This window comes from Leopardus geoffroyi, chromosome A3 (assembly GCF_018350155.1).
Source record: "Leopardus geoffroyi isolate Oge1 chromosome A3, O.geoffroyi_Oge1_pat1.0, whole genome shotgun sequence".
Classification (NCBI taxonomy): domain Eukaryota; kingdom Metazoa; phylum Chordata; class Mammalia; order Carnivora; family Felidae; genus Leopardus; species Leopardus geoffroyi.
In genome coordinates this window covers 53,325,805-53,349,505 of record NC_059336.1, presented here as the reverse complement: position 1 = coordinate 53,349,505, position 23,701 = coordinate 53,325,805, and the positions used below count along the sequence as shown (strand labels likewise).

Below are 23,701 nucleotides of genomic sequence, written 5' to 3'. Positions count from 1 at the left end.
TTCAGTACCTTCTTCAACCCACTGGAGAAAGGCTTAGAAATATGGCACAGGTCTTTTATTGTTTTATTTTGGTTCAGTATGTTAAGGCTCAGGGGGATCATTTCACTGCAAAAAAATAAACTGATTTAAGGTATTTAAAGATACAGGGAAAGAGTAGAATAGTCTTCTGAAAATCCAGGGAGAGCTGAACAGCTAGGTTTTGCAAAGGTGAGGAACTGAGGCTCTATAGGCAAATTCCTCTTCCACTCTTCTCTCTCTACCTCATGGCCTCTCTGGCTAGGGTCTTCCCATCTCTGTTTCTCATGGTGTATCATTCCTGTACTCCTCTCTACCTATCAATCTAGATTCTGCTTCATGTCTGTCTTGCTCTTGGATCCACTGCGGTGCCCACCGCTCTTCCTCAACTTCCCTATGATTCTCTTATGTCAAGTTTTTGAGAAACAATCTGCTTTGCCCAAGCTCATTTTACCAATCTGAGCAATGAAATCAGATGAGTAGAGTTAGATGATGTGTTGCCAACACAGAATGAGCTCCTGGTAGAACCTATTTTCTGAGACAGGGATGAAAGGGGCTGGTATGCTACAACTTGGCTAGAACACAAGCTATTATGCAAATAGACTGCTCCAGGGAGTAAGAACTTTTCTGGACCAGTTTGACAATACTACCACCTAGTTATATGACCTTGGTTCTCTCAGTTGTAAATGAGATGAGTGGGACTACTAGAGAGCTGTAACATCACTTCCAGCTCTAATCAAAGTTGATTGTAGGAACACATTAAGTTCACATAAGTACAGAACCAAATATAACACTGGTGTCATGGTTTTGTTTGCCTTGTTGATACCAGATAGTGAAATCAATAGGTTTGGCAATAAGGCTAACAAACACTGGCATATTTGTTATAGTCATTTTGCCCTGCTAGGTCATTTACATAAAAGAGATCTATTTAGACTTAGAAATATGATTTATTATTTATTATCTATTCTTTGTTTAGAAGGGAAATATTTTTTATGAAAAATTTCACCTTACATAAAACAACACTATCTTATTATATTTACAGCCATAGAAGAAAAAAAGCAATAGGCAGAAACACAATTCATCTCTTCTAGTTCACGTGAAAAGCTACATAACATAAAAATGACATAATTTATAAGGTATCCCTAATAATGTAAAGTATGTCCACTAAAAACATAAAAAAAACCTTCATATCACCAACATACACATATACATTTTACTTATATTGTCATAGAAAACTAGGACAAAAGTAAAATAATTTAAATAATATAGTATAATGTGACCATAGTACAATAAAACTAGAAAAAGAAAGAGAGAGATAATTTTTCTTCACAAAAAGAAATTTTAATTTTTTTTTTCAACGTTTATTTATTTTTGGGACAGAGAGAGACAGAACATGAACAGGGGAGGGTCAGAGAGAGAGGGAGACACAGAATCGGAAACAGGCTCCAGGCTCTGAGCCATCAGCCCAGAGCCTGACGCGGGGCTCGAACTCACGGACCGCGAGATCGTGACCTGGCTGAAGTCGGACGCTTAACCGACTGCGCCACCCAGGCGCCCCAACAAAAAGAAATTTTAAAAAGATCTCTTCAATAAATATTTGGCCAAAGAGGAAATACAAATAAAAATTATATAATATACAGAAGGCAATTAAGAAATTAATTGGAATGCTACACATTGAAGTATACAATAAGTCAGATAAGACAATGCTCAGAGGAAAAATCATTTCTTAAACACTCATGTTTAAAAACCAAGTAATGAAAATAAAAGAATTTAGCATTTCATTTTAGATTTTAGAAAAATAATTAAAACAATTTTAAGGAAGATGCAAAAATGAACTAAAGCACAAATAAACCAAAGAACTATTTCTCAAAGAAACAATAAACTAATTAAAACACTAACTTGGTAAGAGGAAAAAATCAGGTAAAACACACAGACACAAAATAATAAATGTTAGGGATGCAGTAAGTACAAATAGAGAAGAAACTTTTAAAAAATTATAGTTTACTTTGCTTAACAAAATCTAGTTTGATACAGGATATCGAAGTGGCTTAAATAATTTTCAAAGAAAATATAATTTACTAAAACTGACCCCAGGTGGACAGAGTCTAAAACACAGCTTAGTTCCAACAGGTAAAGAACTTGGGAGTCATAATTCTTGTACTCTCAGGAAGAAAAATAATTGAACAACTAAAAATCAATATCTTTTCCTAGATACATCAGAGATTTGCAATCATATGGCAAACATCCATCCAAAAGCTGGAGAAAAAATGGATAAAAAGAATAAATCTGAGCTCAGTTTACCCAACCTAGAAGCCACTGGATCAAGCAGGCATTAGGGATACTCATATGGTCACTTTAAAGAATTTTTTAAGGCTGAGTGTGGACTGGCTTGAGAGCTAAGAACTGTTGGGGCTCGGTGTTAGAGGGTCCCCATACTTACATATATTTTACCCCCAGGAAATCTACCAAATTTTCATGGTAAAGACCGCAGGAAAAACAAAAATCTCCTGTTTCACTCAAGTTTCCAGTTTAGGAAAAAGAGTAAGAATTACGTTGGACTTCTCATCTGAAATCATTTCATCTAGAAGGGGAGCTGAGTGAAATACATTTAAAATGTTTACAGAAAAAAAAATCTATGCCCTGTGAAATTATCCTTCAAAAGTAAAGGAGAAAGGGATATTTTCTCAGACAAAAAACTGAGGGAATTTATCACCAGCAGATAAGCCTTGCAGGAACTGTAAAATAAACTTCTATCTAAATAAAGAAAGGAAGAGCATCAAAGAAGGAATAAATTAAGGTAAAATTAAATATTTTTAGTTTTTCTTGTTCTCTGTTGATTCCCTGTTCAAGTAGTAATAACAACTACTACTACTACTAACTATTGGATGTTTACAGTATATGGATATGTGAAATAAATTATGTTAAAAGGGATTGGAGGGAAGAATTTGGGATACTTTCCTATAAGGCTCCTGTACTACCCATGAAGCTGTATAGAATTATTTGTAAATAGATGTAGACTAATTCTAATGGTATATTGAAAAGTTTAGGTAAGCCATCATAAATTTTTAAAGCTGTTTTTGATAATTCTCTGAAAGGAAAGAAAATCAAAGCATATAAAACACTCAATTAAAACAAGAGAAGACAGAAAAGAAGAGGAAAATTGTTTTTTAAAGGAATAAATACTATGTTCAACAAATAAAAAACAGTTACAAGCATGGAAGACATTAATCCAATCATATTCATAATCACTTTAAATATGAATGGGATAAATACACCAGTTAAAAGACAAAGACTGGCAAAGTGGATATAAAAGTCCAACCCCAACTATATGTTGTCTACAAGAAACTCACCTCAAATGTAAAGGCACATATAGATTAAAGGTAAACAAATACAGAAAGCTATCACATACCAATATTAATCAAAAGAAAGCTAGAGTAGCTATATTAATATCAGAAAAAGCACAATCCAGAACAAGATAAATATCAGTAAAAAGGGGGAACATTCCATAATGATAAAGGGACAAATTCTCCAAGAAGACATAACAATCCGTAACATGTATGCACCTAATGACAGAGTATCAAACTAAGTGGGGCAAAAACTGATAAAACTGCAAGGAGAAATAGACAAATCCACTATTACAGTTTGGAGATTTCAACACACCTCTGTCAGTAATTGACAGATCCAGCAGGCAGAAAATCAGTAATGATATAGCTGAACTGAATAGCACCATCAATCAACTAGATGTAATTGACATTTATTGAATATATCATTCAATAACAGCAGAATACACATTCTTCTCAATTTATATAGACAATTCACTAAGATAGACCACATTCTGAGTCATAAAGCACAACTCAAAAAATTTAAAAAATAGAAATCATACCAAGTTTTCCCTCAGACCACAGTGAATTAAGGTAGAAAGCTATACAGAAAGATAGCTAAAATATCTGAAAATATTTAGAGATTAAACAACACACTTCTGGGGTGCCTGGGTGGCTCGGTCAGTTGAGTGTCTGACTTAGGTTCAGGTCATGATCTCACTGCTCATTAGTTTGAGCCCCACATCGGGCTCTGTACTGACAGCTGAGAGCCTGGAGCCTGCTTCAGATTTTGTGTGACCCTCTCTCTTTGCCCCTTCTCTGCCGAGTTCTCTCTCTCTCTCTCAAAATAAATAAACATTAAAAAAATAAACAACACACTACCACCTTGGGAAACTAGAGAATGAAGAGCAATATAAGACTGAAACATGTAGAATAAAGGAAATAATAAAAATTAGAACAGAAAGGACATTCAAAGCAAATCAATAGAGAAATCAATGCAACCAAAAGCTGGTTCTGTGGAAATAAAATAGAATTGATAAACTGCTAGTCAGGATAGCTAAGAAAAAGAGAGAGAACACAAATTATTAATATTGGAAATTGGAATTATCACTACTCATCCATTAAAAGGATTCTAAAATAATGCTGCAAATAATTCCATGCCCCTAAATTTGATAATTTAAATTAAATGCACTGATTTCTATAAAACACGATTTACCAGAAGTTTGTGTGCCAAGGACATAAACTCTTTCTCACAAGAGAATTAGTCTAATTGGCCTATATCTATTAAAGAGATTGACTCAATGATTAATACTCCTCCCCAGAGAAAGCATGCAAAGTTTTCATTGATGCATTCTACCAAATATTTAAGTAAGAAATGGTAGTAGTTTTCTACAATTTCTCCCAGAAAATAGGAGAAAAGGAACATTTCCTAATTCATACCAGGAGATGGGTATTACCCTAAATAAATAAATAATAATAATAATAAAAACAAACAAACAAACAAACAAAAGCAAAGGCATTCCAAGAAAGGAACATTACAGACCAATATTCTGAATACTGGAAAATTCTTCAACAAAATTTTAGAATATCAAATCATGCAATGTATAAAAAGAATTATAATCAATTGCTACTTATTCATGGTACAGTTGGTTCAAGATACAAAAAATAATATAATTCATCATACTAACAGGCTAAAGAAAAAAACATATAATTATATTAATAAATATAAAAATTTGATTAAAACCAATGCCTGCTCATACATAATAAAAACTCTCAGCAAGCTAAGAATGGAGAATAACTTTCCCAACTTGATAAAAAAAAATGTTTACAAAACCCTATAGCTTAGCATCATACTTAATGGTTAGAAATTAAATACTTTTCCTCTAAAATTAGGAACAAAGCAGATGTTCTCTCTCACCACTCTTATTCAAGATTGTACCAAAACTCCTAATACAATAAGACAAAAGAAAGAAAGAAGGAAAGGAAGAAAGGAAGGTAGAAAGAAAGAAAGAAAGAAAAGAAAGAAAGAGAGAGAAAGAAAGAAAGAAAAAGAAAGAAGGAAGGAAAGAAGAAAAGAGTATATAGATTGGGAAGGAAGAAATAAAACTGTGTCCATAAATGACATGATTGTCTATGTAGAAACATGCAAAATTGATGAAACAAACCTTCCAGGAACTAAGAAGTGCTTATAGGAAATTTTCAGGAACAAAAGGTTAACATGCCAAGTTAATTACAATAGAACCATAATGGACAATTGGAATTAGAAATTAAAAATACAATATCATCTACATTAGCAGCAAAATGCTGAAATGCTTTAGCGCAAATCCAACAAAATATATACAAGATTGACATGAGGAAAATTATAAACATCTGACAAAATTTCCTGAATAAAAGGAAACATATTTTATGATACTTTATTTTATAGGAATTATAATCAATTCTCTGCATCTACATAATCCAAAAATAGCTTTAGAGAAGGACGTGGGGTTTGGGACAGGAAATGCTCCTTTAGCTACTTGTTTTTATTTTCTTACATTTCCCTCATGCATTAGACTAGATCTACCTGGAGAGCAGACAATATATTCTATCAATCCCTGAGTACTCTGCTGCTAGAAAAGTGCCTGGACCAGACTCAATAAATGTTTATACAAAGAAAAATGAGTATGTATTTGGGGAGATTCTTCAACTCATGAAGAATAGTGTGGCCAAAATAGATGCACTTAAAAGCAAGAGTAGTTGAAATTCCAATGTAAACATGGAAAACAGGATTATACATGCAAAGAATAGAGTGGCCATATCCAATAATATATTCTCTGCTAAACTTCAAAAGTGTGACCATTTTAAAGTCAAAGGACGTTTAGTGATCTCAATGGGATTTGAACTAATAGTCTTGGAACATCAGTATCACTGAGTTGTAGGTTACTGTGTGAGTGGAAACACACAATTAATTTGAAGACTGAAAAATTGCCAATATTATAAAGGATTTTGGCGGAGAGAAAAAAGATCAATTGAGGCTGAGAGTAGAAATCTACCTTGTGGTAAAGGAACTGAACCATCACAGTGTAACCCTGGGAATTCGTGGATTTAGCTGGCAATGAGCCAGCCTGTTAGGGTGGTAGTGCTGAAGAGTGGCTCTCTTCCCCTAGCGGAAATGTTAGAATATCCCTCAAGCCTGAAGCCTCCAGGAGATGGGCAGCTGTCCTTCCAGTCAGTCCTAGAAACAGCTGGTGCTTCAATCCAGGCAGCTGGGGAAATAGACCCCGAGGTCTATTTCCTTACTGCCAAATTCAGTTTCTCAGGCCTGCAGAATAAGAAGAGAGACCTCTTGATGGCTAGGGGTCCTTGCATCAGAAAGAAACCCAGACTGTGCCCAGCAGATGTCCTGGCCTGGTGTGTATCTCTATGGGATAATGAGAATATGCGGGAAGTGACTTTGGAGTACTTGCATCTCTGCCTCCCTGACCTTGGCCTAGTGAGTTTTCCCTTTTCTCAGTAAAGCATTCCTTAATCCATGTTGCATGATGGTATGATGTTGAGGAATTTGTTCTGCTTTCTTGCATGACAGATGGTAGCCCTGGAGAGACCCACCTGATACAACATATGTTTAGCCTTCCCTGAGAGCTATACTTATCAGATACTGAGTGACATTGTCTCTGCTCTTTTCATCCTTCATCCTACTTCAGGTTGCTATTCTTGCTAGAGTCTGGCAACCTGTGAGCATCTTCCAGGGAATAAACACAAATTCTAAATACAGCTGTGCATGCTTGGGTAAAGAGTGGAGCCTTGCCAGCAGTGTGTATATGGATACCTGGCCTCCAATAAGATGGAAAACACATATCCTTTCTGTTCTGTTTGTCTTTGAAACTGCCAAATTTCGTGGAAGGAGATTTCTGATTAGTTAGTGGGCTGTTTAACTAGTCTGTGAATTGAACTGGAACAAATATCCATTTATTTAGTTTAATGAGTGTTATGAAGCACAATATTTTTTACCTTTACATACCTTTTAGCTATTCTTTTAGGTTTTGTTTGGGTAATATAAACATTAACTAGAATATTAAAGAATTGCTACATTTGAGGGGCCTTTGTGGGGGCTCAGTCAGTTAAACATCTGACTCTTGATTTGGGTTCAAGTCATGATCTCAAGGTTGTGAGATTGAGCCCGTGTGGGGCTCAGCACTGATCATGGAACCTGCTTGGAATTCTCTCTCTCCCTCTCTCTGCCCTTCCCCTGCTTGCAATCTGTCTCTCTCTCCCTCTCACTCTCTCTCAAAATAAATAAATAAACATTAAAAAAAGAAAATTGCTAGATTTAAGACTTAAGAATTTGAGAGAAAATTTATTTCACCACGTTGTACAAGAAATACTACTTTATACCAATGTGACCATCATCAACTTTCCTTAACGAGAAAACAATAAAACAGTGACTCCTTTAGAAAATCTACAGATTGGATTTGAAACTTTTGTCTTTCACAATTTAATGGAAATAATACACTTTTCTCTTTGATCACTCATGGATTACTTAGCCCTTTTTTGTTAGTCTTTGAAAATCCTTCCGTGTAATTTCCATTATGTTCTTAATACCTTTAGACATTAAAGAGATTAAAAGAAAGAAATGACTTTTTTCTCTCTTCTCTGTATCAGGCATATTAAATTGTTTGGGAGTAGCTTAAGGAAAAATAATTGGGAGAGGCTACATTTACCAGAGTTAAATAACTTGGCCGTGATGTAATTTCCAACAGTGGAACTATTCAAACATTTGTCATATTTGACTATTACAACTGCAAGTTGGCTTATTTAAAAAAAAATAGAAAGATATATAACCCAGCAATAAGATGAACTCTCCCAAAAGATGTTTTTGTTCCCTGTAGGGAGAGGGATAAAAACATCAGATAATGTTATCCGAGTTCTAAGAAGACTGTCATTCATATTTGGTTTCTAAATTCAAGATATCAACTCTGCAAATTAAATATATACCAAGTAAAATTGATTTTCTATATTTAGAAAAAATATAAATTTAGTTTACTTTAATAAATTTCAAAGTAAGTGACCTCCTCCTTTCAAAGTAGGAGGCTTTGCTGGTTTCCTGGCTTTCTTTTTGTTTTTCTTCCTCTACTCTTCTCTCATTTTGCATATACATTTTTTTCTTCTGCTTTCTCTTTGCCTTTTGTGTTATCCTAGTTAATACATCATTTTACCAGAAATTGACCACACAGACTCTCTTATTTTTTTTTTATTATTTCAAAACCAAAGTAAATTATGTTCTAAAGTGTTTTATAGCAAAACTGAAAGAGCATCTATGTTAATCTTATCTAAGGCAATTGATCACTCAAATTTCATTGCCCAAACTAAGTTAAATACCAACATAAACTACTTTTCAAAAATATGTGGATAAAGGCTAATGCCATTTTATATTAACTTTTTTGTTACGTTTAATATATCATACATGCACAAACATATATACAAATCCTTAAATGTATGCTCAATGAACATTTACAAAGCGAATCACAAACCAGCACCTCAGGAGACACTATTTTCTCTCCCAGGATACATCCCCACCTCTTCCCAAAGGTAAATTCAGTCTCTGCTTTGCTTGTATTGAATTAACTTTGCTTGCTTTTGTAATTTATAAAATTGAAGTCATAAGGTATGTATTCTTTTATGTCTTGATTCTTTCATTCAATATTATTCTTGCATAAGATTCATCAGTGTTGGTGTGTGTAACAGTAGTTCCCTCACTTTTTTTGCTGTATAGTATTTCATTTTATAATATATGACAGTTTACATATTCATTCTATTGCTAATGCATATTTTGGATATTTTTAGTGTGGAGCTATTGCAAAGGTATGTAGACATTTCTACTGAATAAGCTTCTAGGAGTAGAATTGTTGGCTCATGGGGAATTGTTGGCTCATGGGGAATGTTGATATTGCCAACAGCTTTACAATTGATTTTACTAATTTTCACAGTAAACTACCAAGATATGACAAAGCAAGTGTTTTATGTTCTCACCAACACTGAATACTTGATATTTCTATGATTTTAATTTTAGCTACTGTTTTGTTTTTGTTTTTGTATTTGTTGTGTAGTGGTGTTGCATTGTTGTTTTGGTTCATATTTCCTTAATAACTGATGAGATTGAGCACTTTTTTTAATGTTTGTTGGCCATTTGGATATCTTGCCCATCTAAGTTCTTGTTTAATTCTTTGCCTATTTTTTAAAAAACACTTATTTTATTCTTTTTTATTTTATTCTTTTACTATTATTTTAATGTTTATCTATTTTTGAGAGAGAGAGATAGCTTGCGAAGGGGAGGGGCAGAGAGAGAGAGACACAGAATCAGAAGCAGGCTCCAGATTCCAAGCTGTCAACACACAGCCTGATACAGGTCTTGGACCCTCGAACCGTGAGTTCATGACTCAAGGCAAAGTCAGATGTTTAACTGACTGAGCCACCCAGGTGCCCTTCTTATTCTTTTTAAAAATCAATATGTAATTATTTTAAATTCTGAATATGAGTCTTTAATATATATTACAAATATCTTCTTTCATTTTGTGGATTGCATTTTAACCTTTTTAATGGTATATTTTGATGAACAAGAGTTCTTAACTAAGTCCAATTAATCGATATTTTTTTATGGTAGTACTTTGTGTGTCCTACTTCAGGAAACTTTCCCTATCTCAAGGTTGTGAAGATATATTTTATCTTCTAATTTTATATCAATTTTGTTTTGCTTTCCACCTTTAAATATAAATTAACAAGGAAATTATTTTTTTATATGGATGATACTAGTAGTGGTCAAGATTCTTAACTAATTAATTAATTAGTTTAAGATTCATTTTTTAAATACATTAATACACTTTGTACTTAAGAGAAGTTTTAGGCTTCCAGAAAAATTGAGTAGATAGAACAGAGTCTCCATATATCCCCTTCTCCAAGCTCTCTAGATTCCTCATGTTACTGACATCTTTCACTGGAGTAGCACATTTGTTACAATTGATAAGCCAATGAAATACTGAAATAATATAATTACTACAATAATGCAATACTATTAACTAAGGTCTATGATTTATATTGTTGGGTTTCTCTCCCTCTGCCCCTCCCTGGCTTGCATTCAATCTCTCTCTCTCTCTCTCTCTCTCTCTCTCTCTCTCCCTCTCTCTCTCATTCCCTCTCTGAAAAAAATTAAAATAAATGTAAAAATTTTTTCAAATATTTTAAAAAATTGTGTGTAACCAAGATAGATGGATACTTCATCTTAGTATAAAATCCAGATAAATGTGGTGAGATTATTGTAGAGGATTGGTGACTAGCAGAGTCTGTATTTTGAGAGTTATTATAAGAATAACAGTAATTAGTGACACAGAATAGCTGGTCCAAATGTTTTTTTTTTTTTTTACATTTTTAACATTTATTTATTTTTGAGAGACAGAGCACAAGCGAGGGAAGAGCAGAGAGAGAGACACAGAATCTGGAGCAGTCTCCAGGCTCTGAGCTGTCAGCACAGAGCCTGATGTGGGGCTCAAACTCACAAACCAGGATCATGACCTGAGCCGAAGTTGGCAGCTTAACATACTGAGCCACTCAGGTGCCCCAGGCTGAAATGTTCTGAATGGAACTTTTGCATATAATTGATTTAATCTGAATTGTTTCAGGACATAAAGGAAAAGAGGTGTTCTGATTAGGTTTTCATTTTGAATCTTAATGGCATAGAAACCAAAAGAATTGTGGATCTTCATCAAGAAAAGCTAAAAGGTAAAAATTTATCTCTGAGATCAGAGTAGATGTTCACATCATGACATCAGATTTTAACATCCTAATACTGGTATTCTTTCAAATTTTTAATTACCTTCCAAACATCTGGATGCTTACCATCTGTCATGAGCAACGTACAGATCAGGGTTTCTTAAAAACATCACTATTAACATTTTGACTCTTGACCTATTGACAGAAAATTCCCTGTGAATTATAGAATGTTTAACCTCTATCCATTAGATTCCAATAGCTTCTTCTACCCCCGACCTGTAACAAAAGAAAATATCTCCAGATAGTGCCAAATGTCCCCTGAAGGGCAAATTTGCTTTTGCTTGAAAACCGCTGGTATAGATTGAGGCTTAATGGAATCTGTGTATCTGAAAATTGTCTTTGATTATTTGTTTTTAAGTGAAAAATGCCTCTGCTGTTGATCAGGGAAAGACTTGTAGTTATGTTTTTAGGTTTAATGTTGCCAGCTGGGCTCCATGGTAACCCCATTTTCTTATCTAGATATACCAACATCTGAGATATATGGCCTCTTAGACTTTCTACTACATGGCTCTTTTCAGAAATAAGTTTTGAAAATGAGTCTCAATAGGTTTGTGGTTTATAAATACTTTGTAGCTGACGAACTTACATTCAATCTAGACATCTTTGAAGATGAGAAGTAGAAAGGAGGGGTGAGAGGCTCAGGGAGCAGTTCTCAATCCCAAATTAGAAAAATACTTTTACGAATAAAACTTTCAGATATATATCCAACCTTTGATATTAACATAAAATTCCTTGAATAAATGAATTTTCCTAACTCATAATTTGCCTTTATGATTAATAAATTGTTCCTTTTTTTCTATTAATGTAGCTTTTTTATTTAAAGATTCTATTATTTCAAAATGCTACCCTTCTCTTGTTTAACATTTATAATCCAGTTCTTCATTGAAGGAAATATTTCATTAATTTTGCATCTGAAATGTGTGTACTATCCTGGATCTATTTATGAGTTCCTTCTACTACTTAATTATAATTGGCTGAAATATTTTTATAAAATTGCATTCAGGTTGAGTTTGACAAGGCTGTGAATTACAGAACAGTTGTTTTTGATCTAAACAATTGTCAGTCTATGGAAATCAAGCACAGCTTGAGGCCAACTTGTATGAGAAGGTTAATGCTCAGACCCTTAACTGTGTGGACTTTTCTTACTCAGACATTCCTGGTGTGACAAGTAAAGACAGTTGCCAGTAATCTCAGCAGGCCCTTAGCAAACACTTCTCTGGAACATAGAATTTTCCTCAGCATTTAGCCCATCTGAGAGAAGAGTCTGAAAAGCCCTTAAAATCCACCTTTCATTTTAAACATTAGTTGGCTGATGCTTACACAGGATAAATGACTCACTCATAGTGTCACAGCTGGTAGAACTAACAAGGTCAGAATTTGTATTTTCTGTGTTTCTGATTCCCAGTCCATGTCTATTTCTTCTAGACCTTCCTGCAGAGCATGGGAGGCAGTCTGGTAGGTGGTCCACTCAGTCAGGAACTCCAATTAGGGGTTTCCTTCAGCAGAGAAGTCCAGAACCAGAAAAGGCCAAGCAAAGATACCCAGGGTGCAACACTACATTTCCCTGGAAAATTGAAATGGAGAACATAAATGTATGAAGAAAATGCAAACTTCCCTCATAAAGGGCCAAAAAAAAAGGAAGATGAACATGACTAGTGGGGGAGAAAAATGAGTTAGTGATTATTGGGGCCTACTGGAATGTCAGGGGAGACAGAATGTGGATTCTTTGCTGCTATGGTTACCTTAGGTCATTGTGTAACCTTAAGTGACAGAAAAATAGTACAAGCTCAGACAGAAATCCATTCAATGGGAGATTATAGGCAAATATGAAGAGTGCCTGCATCATGACATTTATATCAGGGCCTTGGTAGGTCTAATAGAAAATGGAGGTATAAAAAGTCATCCCAAAAGAAAAAAAAAAAGAATTCTTACATCTATAGCCAAAAAAACATATGTCTCTCAGTTAGAACAGCTGTTACATGAAGCACTACAAAACTTTATAATCCTTAGTGGAGTGTGCAGATTCCCAAACAAAGAAACACACAAGAAGTGTTAGGAATTTTGTAATAAGGCAGAAAGGAAATGACTTTATACTAGCTTTCTGTAATGTTGTATATACTATGTCAGAACCAGAAGTGGTTGTACACCCTAAACAAACCAAAAATGTATCAATAAAAATACCCTAAATGTGTTCAAATTGCTGAATATTTGACAAAATATCTGAATATTTGGCCAAATTTCCCCCATAAAACTGAAAGGTAAGGTATATGGTTCAGTTGCAGAAGTGTTCACATTTTTAATTCTTTATAACCAAACATATTAACCACTGCCATGATTGGATCATCAATCTCTAGTGTTAACCTTAAAAAAAAAAAACATGAAAAATCAGTTTATTCAGGAATAGCAGAGAATTGCAAGCTATGACAAGCAAGCTAGGGCAAAACCATAGCCAAGTTCAAAGAACAAAGAAGATTGCTCTTAAATAGAGAAAGGGGGATATTGGGAAGGCTGTTATAAACAGTTCACTGGAGTAATCTGGGAGTTGGAAGTATAGTGACTTCTTATGCATTGAATCGTGACAGTCTCTCATTGGCTGGGCTGTTGCTGGGGTGGAGGGAAGCCTGTCTTCCTCCTGCTGGGGCAGTAAAGCAAGATTTATACACCTGCAAGGTGGGTCTCTTTCTATTGGATCTGCAATTGATAAAGAATGGTAGGGAATGATAGCTTCCTTTTGCTGGCCTCCCTACTCCATTATAAATGAGATTTCCTTTTATTAATTTTCACATTGGTATCAAGGTCATTAAGGTGGTTGGTCTTTGGCAGGCTATTGATTGCTGGAATTCATTGATAACTATTTGTCTGGCAACAATAATTCGACTAGCATAATTTACCTTACACATTAATAAGTTCAAGTATCAAGGATAATATTTGGGACTCTTTTCTCCCAAATGACAAAAGGACAGTAGGGAAATAAATGCCAGATCAGAATAATTAAAACCATTAAAACCAAAGCCTTCTGCTCATTAGGGTCAGGAAACTTGATAACATAGCATGTATTATTTCATTACTGAAAATATTCTAATATTTGCACCATCTGTCATTTTAAGAATTATAAAATTCTCTCCATAAAGTGCCTATTTAATGTTCTCTATAGTCCTGTGTGGAAGTGTGGCATAATACAAAAATATAAGCAGTCTTTGTCCTTTGTTCCATACACAGGGCTCCTAAAAGCACTTGGTATTTCCTGAGTGATAGGAGTGTCTTTTGTAATTCATTAAGCCTGCTTCTCCCATAACACCTGAGTTTATGCTAATGAAGTGACTTTGGGAGGGGCTTCTAGGTGAAAGACCAGGTGATTAAAGGGTTGGAATTTCCAGCCCGACATACTAACCTTCAAGGAAGGGACCAGGGCTGAGGATTGAACTGTATAAAACTTAAACAAAATTTGGAAAGCTTCCAAGTTGGTGAACACATTGAGGAACAAGGCCAGTGGCACTCCCAGAGAGGACATGGAGCTTCCATGCCCCTCCCCCATACCTTGTCCTGTGCATCACTTTCATTTGTCTGTTCCTGAGTTACATCTTATACTAAACTGGTAATAGTAAGCAAGCCATTTTCCTTATTTCTAAAAGCCATTCTAGCAAATTATCAAAACTGAAGAGTCATGGAAACCTTCAATTTATAGCTGATTGGGCAGAAGCATAGGTGACAGACAATAGACATCTGAAATGGGATAGTCTTGTGGGATTAAGCCCTTAACCTGTGGGGTCTGCACTAACTCTGAATAGTTAGTGTGAAAGCTGAATTGAATTGAATTGCAGGACATCCCATTGGTATCTGGAGAGTTGGAAAATTGGTTTGTATGGGATACACCCTCCTCAAAACCCACATATTTTGCATTAGAAATGTGAGTAAAAGCAGTTCAGGCAAGCAGGACAATATCACTCCTTTTTATACGTAATAGAAGAAAGGCTTACAAAATTGAATTGGTTAACCAACCAAAAAGGTAAGCCATGATGAGTGCCCATGTTTGTACCTTAATCCCAAACTCAATACCATCTCCTTTCTTCCCTCTCTATTATTATCACAGGTTGGCCTTCTGACTAGTCACAGGATCATATGTTTGAATATCAAAACTGCAGAAACCCAACTAACATGCAGAGACTAGGGTAGACTCAGAATAATTGGACAACCAAGTCAATACAATCTATTTTCCTTAGAAATTGGGTTACAGAAATACTCCTCTTTAAAACTGTATGAAAGCTGCTTGTTGCTGTTTTTTAAAATTATTATCCAAATTCTCTTGAAAGCAACTTCTGTTTTTTGTTTTTGTTTTTGTTTTTTTTTTCCTCAGCAAACTGCTGCAATGTTACAACACTTGATTTCCACAAAAGGAAGTTCATTTGTGTGATAAACTTATTGCAAGTGAAAATGCTATCTACGAAACCAGAGGGTCTATTTAGAGAGAGGGATAGATCAGTACATTTTATTAGGCAGAAAATTGGCAAAGGCTTGACAACCTCGTGCTAATGCTGTTGATCGCATTTCCTTCAGATGGCAGATTCAAAGGTTAGCCTGAATTGACAAATGGCAGCAGTGTGTGTGTGTGTGTGTGTGTGTGTGTGTGTGTGTGTGTGTGTATCTGCATGTGTCTATATAGGGAGTGGTTGTGGACAGTGATAGGAAACAATTCAGGCCAAAATACAAAAAGCCATACTTAATGGTAGCAGCAACTAACACCACAAAGTGGCTTGTTGTGCATCACACTCATTAAGCATTAATGGGTAATTATAGTATGAAGCAAAGTCCTCTTAATGTGGTGATTGTGTGAGAAATAGCACTCCAAACTACATGGGATGCTTTAGATCACACTTAGAAAACTTGAAATGGAAAAACCCAGCAATTTTCCTCAGACATTTTTATTGTAGCTGCGTTTTAAAATATGCAAATATTTTCTAATGATGTTAGCTTCATCTTACTTAGCTCATCCATGTATGACACATTAAGTGCCATCCTAAACTGATAAATTTGGGCTATGATTTCAACACAGCAGTCCCCTTGTGTATTCCTTTACTTCCGAAATGACCTCAGAAAGATTTAAATGGAATATAACCCTAATTGCAGTAGATAGATTCTGTACTCATTTTCAAAATCTGAGTAAATAGATAAAAATTTTATTCTGATGGACAGCCTTCCTTGATTACTATAACCACACACTAAAACTGCAAATCTGACAGATCCTGTTCCTCTTAATATCCTTAATGCTTTTAAAACATTTCATGCTTAGCACTCTTGAACAGCTTCCAATAGTCTTGATGATCAACTCCAGCCTCTTTGGAGAGCTCCAGAAGGGCATCTGCTTTCTGTCCCATACCTGGTCTCCTGCCTCATTGCTTTTCCACTCCACCACCATATACTCAAGGCATATGGAGCCTATTGCATTCCCATATCTTGCCATGCTCCCATATGTTCCTGAGCTTTTCAGGAGTCATTTGACTGTATGCCTGGAATAGCCTTCTTTCACCTCTCCACCTGGCTAACTCTCTCCACTCATCATTCAAACCCAAGCCAGGTGTCACATTCTCTCACCTTCCCCTGAGGAGCTATCCCTTTCTCTTCAGGCTAGGTTTCGTGCCCTGGCTCTGTACCCCACAATTGTTGATCCATTGCTGTTACAGCCAGTCTCTCACTGTATTGTCATTACCTGTATTCTTGTCATTGAGGACCCTTGGAAAGCAGACACTGTCTGATTTTATGACCCTAGTGCCTAGCAGCATGATGGCGTATAGCAGTCAATGAATGGTTTAGTGAATGAGTAAATTCAATATGAAATAAACTTCTTTTTGACACAGATCTATGAGAGATACATTTTATAGACCTATTGTGATGGTTCCAGGTTATTGAAAAGTGGTGTTGACCAAGAAGGGAAATGGGCTGACCAAATTGCCCAAAGGTATTTAGAAAATGTTTCATGTGTATGTAACATCTAATTTAGCAGAATTTAAGACCAAGGTATGGATTGGAGGAGAGTGACATTAGTTATAATTTTATTCTGACAACTTTTTACACATATTTGTATCATGCATTTTAGATCATACAAATGATTTTGGCATGTATCATTTCACTTTTTACTTAATCTCTCCTCTTTTTTTCTATTCTTCTGTGTGGAAACAATGGTGTTGTTGGAACAATGGCACAGATGGTAGCAAAGTGAGGGCTGAGAGAAGAGAGGCAGTGTTGGTTGAAATAATTAAGATCTTTTCTTTTATTTTTGAGACAGAGAGAGAGAGTGTGTGCTTGAGTGGGGGAGGGGCAAGAGAGAGGGAGACACATAATCTGAAGCAGGCTCCAGGCTCTGAGCTGTCAGCACAGAGCCCAACATGGAGCTTGAATTCATGAACCATGAGATCCTGACCTGAGCTGATGTCGGATCCTTAACCGACTGAACCACCCAGGTGCCCCATGATAAAGGTTGTTTTTTAAAGGAAGGGGCAATCCCTACTGGATCGTGTCACCATTTAGCAAATTTGTGGTACACTTCCATACACTTCCATAGTACAGTTGCCCTCTCAGTGGCCTAATCAAACTATTTCATGACTTTTCCTCTCACCACAAACACCACATACCCCCCTCTCAGATGATGACCTTATCTTCTATCAAGAAAATAAAAGCAACCAAAGGGGAACTTCATCTTCCTTCCATGAAATCTACTAAGCCTTCTGTATTTGTCTCCTTCTCTGAAAAGAGGGACACAGTATCATGTGCCCGTAGTTCCTCACTACATGGTGGAAAGCATCCCCTCTCACCTCCTCATGGATTTTGCTCCTGCACTACATCCTCTTATTATTGTCTTTTACACGCTCAGTTTCTCTTTGTTAGTTGTGGTACAGCACAGTGGCACACCATTGTGGTGTGGTATCACTCATCTCTAAGTAAATATGTAACCCTTCCTTAGCCCGAGGACTCTTCACAGTCACTTCTCAGTTCCTAATTACAGCTGAAGGGAATCACAATATGCTACCCCCAAATACACCACTTTAGCCTACAGATTATTTAGAGCTAAAGGCAACTGGAAATCAGCATATAAGAAATAAACCTTCCTGGAGCTTCCCTTATCTAAGAGCAGAAACTTTTGAGCAATGAAGACTGTCATAAATCCCTTCTCTCGGGAGAGTTTATACCCAGGAGGAGGACAGAAATTCAGCACTGAGATGGGCCTTTACAGGTAAATAAATTTCACTAAAATAACCCTTATCTTAACATTAGTTTCCCCATACTTCACTTTCCCTCAATTCACCACTTCTAGAAGTTCAACCCTTTTTTTTTTTTTTTGGTCTTGTCACTTCTGCACAAATATCTTGTCCTTTGTTAAAATGGTATCCAAACCTCTAGTCAAACCACCTTTTTGGGGTTTTCATTTCATTTCAGTGAAGCCCCCCCATATGCATATGAAATAAAGTTTTTTAGCCTATTAACCTGTCTTTTGTCAGTTCAGTTTGCAAGCACCCAATCCCCAAACCTAAAAGGATAGAGGAAAAGTTTTTTCCCATCCCTGATACAGCCAAACAGCTTAAAAGAATGATCTATAATTGCTGATTCCACCTCATCACTTTCCATTCTTGCTCAATTCACTACAACTGGTTTTTTGATCCCACCACCCATGCTTCTGTTTTGCTAGGGCAGCCAGTAACTTCCATGTCCTATTTCTCACTACAACTGATTACTTTTCTCCTTAGACTTCTGACAGTCCACGCCTTGGATTCTAGCAAGAGGACTACCTCTTCTGTGTCTCTTAACTAATTTCTCTAATTTCTAAATGTTAATGTTAATGTTAAATGTTCTTAAAGCCCCTCTCTTACTTATTCATCATATTTCTTTATATAATTTAAACCACAGCATTCCAAATATATATTACATATTTGTTGATGATGCCCAGATTTGCCTGTATTTCCATCTTTAACACAAATCTCCAGCTCATCCATCCAACTTGTCTATTTGAGATCTCAATCTGAATGGCTAACCCTACCACTAACTTGACATGCCAAAAATAGTCACTTAACTTCACACCTGAGCCCTTAGAATTGCCTCCCCTGTAGCCTTATTTGCCTCAGTAAATGCTACCATTTGTCCAGTTGGTCAGTCCAAAAATCCAGAAGCTAAGTTGTTCCTTCTATTTCCCTCATTCTCTTCATTTAATACATAAGGAAGCCTCTCCCCATAAAATGTCTCAAATGTGACAACTTCTCTCTTCTTCACAGATGCCAACCTAGTCTAAGCCAACATGGGGTTTTGTGACAAGCATCCTAAGTAATCTTTTTTATGCTCTTCTTCCTTCACATAGCTGCTGAAGTGATATATTTTTAAAATATTTTTATTTTATTTATTTTTGGAAGTGGGAGAGCAAGAGCATGAGTGGGGAAAGAGGGAAAGAGGAGTGGGACAGAGGATCCAAAGTGGGCTCTATGCTGACAGCAGATACCCTGACGTGGCACTCTAACTCACTAAGCATTAGATCATGACTTGAGCCCAAGTTGGAGGCATAACCAACTGAGACAGCCAGGCACCCCCAAAGTGGTATTTTTTAATTGCAAGTTTAATCTGCCTAAATGTTTCAGTGGTGGCTCTGTTCTTGGGATTTAAAAAAAAAATGAGAATCCCTAAAGCAGTCTCAACACTCTCCCTGATCTTGCTTCTACCTACTCCTTCAGCCTGCATTCTGACAGCCCTGTCATTAACTATGCTCAGTCCTGGTGGCCTTCTCATTGTTGCCTGAACACACCTCTGTCTCTACTGCATTAGGACTTGTGGGGTAAGTGGTTTCCTCTGTGTGGACACTTCTACCAGATCTTTCTTTACATATCTTGCTCCTTCAGTCATTTGTGTCTTGGATCAAATTTAACATTACTGGTATTATAGAAATTTCCTGGCTTTACCTGTCCCCATCTAACTCCTAATATGTCACCATTTTTTAAATTTTTTCTTCATATAGTTAATTGTCCATGTGTGCTTATGTGTGTTTATAACCACAAACTTAGTGATGCATGCAGATATCACACACACACACACACACACACACACACACACACACACACAATTCAAAGTGGAAAACACCCACACTCCTTGCTTCTTCCTCTAACTTCAAAGCTTAAAGATAGTTTTTCATCTGTATGCAGTAGCTGGACCAGAGAGAGGAGACAATGGTTAGAACATTCCATCAACACCAAAGGCAAGGAAAAGTTTAAAAATGTAAGAAGAGCTTTGATACCTGCTAACTGCTTAGGGAAGGATAGTGCCCTGAGAAAAGTGGAAGTGATGGGGCCTTCAAGGGGGAACAAACAATGGAAGTTCTAAGAGACCAAGGAAAGGGAGAAGAATGGAAAGAAAGACCCAAGTAAGACATTCTCAGTGGGATTTGGACAGTTGAGGTCAGTACATCATAAATATGTAATTTATGATGTTGAAGTTCCTTGCTCTTATTCTTCTGCTTTTTTATTCTCTTGACTCCAGCCCAAAGAGACCTGTGTACACAAAATGCTGGATTCCCTTAGCTCTGATCATACATGTGAGATGAGCTGGAAGTCTCCACCAAACCAGTCTGCAAATTGCCTGCAAACAACTATTTGTCTGAGTTAAGGTACACTCATTTATCATTTTTCAAGTGTAGTTTCACTTTCAAACTTTTTTTTAACTGCTAAACAACAGTAGATACTTCACTAAATCTGCTCTGCTGAGAATTCCCAAACCTAAAACAAAGGGACCATTTGTCCCTCCAAGAGGCTGCTTTCAAGGGCAATGTTAGTGTTCTGGAAGTGCACATTCCTCCTATCCAAGTGAGCAGAAAAGAGTATTTCGGCAGTCCAAACAAAACACAATGTCAGGTAGATAGAAGACAATGAACATGGGATGGCCCATTGGTTCAATACGCTATCGGAGTTAATGGATATGCACCAATTGTCCCTTGAGCAGGAGCTCAGAGTGCCCCAGGAATCAGGAAGTAGAAGGTCATAAAAGAAGGAGATAAGTGATGAGACATGAGACGTATTACAGGATGAGACTATATTTCATTTTTTTTTTTTTTTTTTTTTTTGCCCTGGAGCCCACTGTGCAGTTTCAATGATCTTGCTTGCATAAACTTGCTTTATTTGACATATGAAGTCAAGCCCATTCTAGAACAGGATGCTGGAGAGCACAATGGCCTGAAACAAAAATACACACAATTCTCGACTCCAAAATAATTTGACGTGCACACCCTGGGAAAGCAGCTCTCCCTAAGATGAGGAAGGTTTGTGTACGTTAGCAAAACAGCACACACAAGTTACAAAAACTCAGGAAGGGGAAAAATCACGATCAGAGAATAATTTAGTGTTAAATTAGTGTAGTGCTGGCTATCAGCATGAAAATACTACATGCAAATTCGCTGCAGGTAATTTAACACTAATTACTAAAGTGCTCTGTTTTTCTGACCTTCTCTTCAGCATTCCTCCTTGTTTATGCACTTTTAGCTTGCCTGTATTTCCTTTTGTTAGTGTAGCTTTTATTGGGTCAACTGGGAGGTGTGGCACATGGTTGTGCTTATAGCGTGAGACATTGAGCTTATCTTGGGATTTCTATACAGACAGTTCCATGCTGCTACTACAGCAATTCCCATGAGTAGTGCTGGAAGCCTTTTAAATAAACTGAGCTCGCTTATATATATTCATGTGTTTATTTCTTATAACAACAGCTACATTATACAATGCACTGGTTTGATCACTTCAACTCTTCTCTGCTTGGAAAGCTAATAGAACAAAGCGAAAGAAGAGAAATCAAAGTTATGATTTATGTAGCACGATCTCCACCTGCCACTACAGAGTTGAGTTGCCTGTAACCTTAAAGGGGCAATTTATGCCAAGAAAACCTGGAAAGGCAGATCAGAGAGTAAGAAACCTTGCTAATTTGTTTTTGAGCACTCTTGTAGGTAGCTGCTATTTTAAAGACTGAGAAGGACTTATATGTGTACCCCTGTTGCAGTATTTCCCATTCATTTATGCAAAAAGCTTTTGGCTGGATTTTGAGCAGATTCAGTCATCTCCTACCCTCTTTTGTGCATCTCCTTCTTTTGTAAACAATATGTTTACTTTCAGCTGAGTGAACCACTGCTTCCTGACTCTCCTTTGATCCTCTCACACTCAACACCTTCATCATACTGGAAAATAAGGATATAAACTGAAATCTAAAGCTACTTTTCTCATCATTAATTACAGTGGCAACCTAAGTGACAAGAACATGGAGGCGGTAGACACTGGTGCTGAAGAACGCAGCATCCTATTCTTCCATCCTATGAGTTTTGGTTTGTTTCATTTTGCTGTACGTTACTTGTCAGTTTCATCTGCCCGCTAAACTATAAAGTCCACAGGGACAAAGACTTGAGTCTTGGCTGTATTTTATTTCTAAAATCTGGCAAGTGTCTAAACCTGAGAGACATATATAAACTAGCTGTTGGATTGTTTTGAAATGTCACTGTTGAAAGGTTCATGAAGACTATAGGTCTTATTCCACTTATTAATCAGATAACTGGAGGAGATAAGAATCTTGAGGTCAAGTCTGTTACAACAGTCCAGGTTCATGAAATTTAAAGGTAAATATGAATTTGAATATTTTATTCATTTCTTCAACAAATATTTAATGTTTATTATGTGTTAGAGAAACAACCATGAAAAAACACATAAAGATCCCTACCTTGGATAGTTATAGTGGGAGAGTCAGACAACAGACAAGAGACATACACAAACATACATACTTTACATGTTTCTAAGGAAAACAAACAAAGCAGGGAAGAGGGCTAAAAAGTACTGAGAGGAGTGTGAAGCATTGACATTTTAGGTGCAGTGATGAGGGGAAGCCTCACTCACGGTATCTCTGAGTAAGCACTAGGGCAGTGTGGAAGTGAGCCATGTATGTATCTGAGGGAAGATTGTTCTGGTGCACAGGCTATGAATAGCAGTATGATCATATGTTCTAGAAATAGCTGGACAATCTGGCTAGAGCAGAATGAATGTGGAGGTAAATAGGAGGTACGGTCACAGAGAGTTCATGTAGGACTTTACAGGTCATAGTAGGGGTTTTCATTTGCTTAATAAGAGTGAGATGGGGTGACGTTAAGCAGAGCAGTGACATACATGCCATATTTTACCAAGATCACTCTAGCTGCTATGATGAGAATAAGGTCAGAAGCAAGGATACTAAATTTAAAAAAAACTGTTAAAATATTTCAGACAAGCGTGGTGGTGGTAGCTTGAATGGCGGCAGTAGTAGTGGAAATGATAAAAAGTAATAAGGTTCTGGATCTATTTGAAGTCATAATCAACAGGATTTTGTGATGTGATATGAAAGTAAAAAAAAAAAACAAAAGAATCAAGTATGAACTTAAGGTTTAGTCCTAAGCAACTGGGAGGATTTGCCATTGATCAGGATAGAGAAGACCATTTTAAAGTTCAGGGTGGTACAGGGAAGGTGAAATATCAGAAGCTCAGCTGAGCACATGTTAGTTTGAGATGCATTTTGAGCATTCACATGGGATGTTG

The 23,701-nt window shown here is 36.4% G+C and overlaps 1 long non-coding RNA gene across 1 annotated transcript; it reads right to left on the bottom strand.

Annotated features, from left to right (window-relative positions):
- Positions 1-5,733: 5,733 nt before the first annotated feature.
- On the bottom strand, positions 5,734-12,919 carry LOC123579683. The gene is made up of 2 exons (XR_006702891.1): positions 12,477-12,919; positions 5,734-6,636 (listed from the first exon to the last, which is right to left on the bottom strand). It is a non-coding gene; the product is annotated as an uncharacterized LOC123579683 (long non-coding RNA).
- Between the last annotated feature and the right edge of the window lie 10,782 nt (positions 12,920-23,701).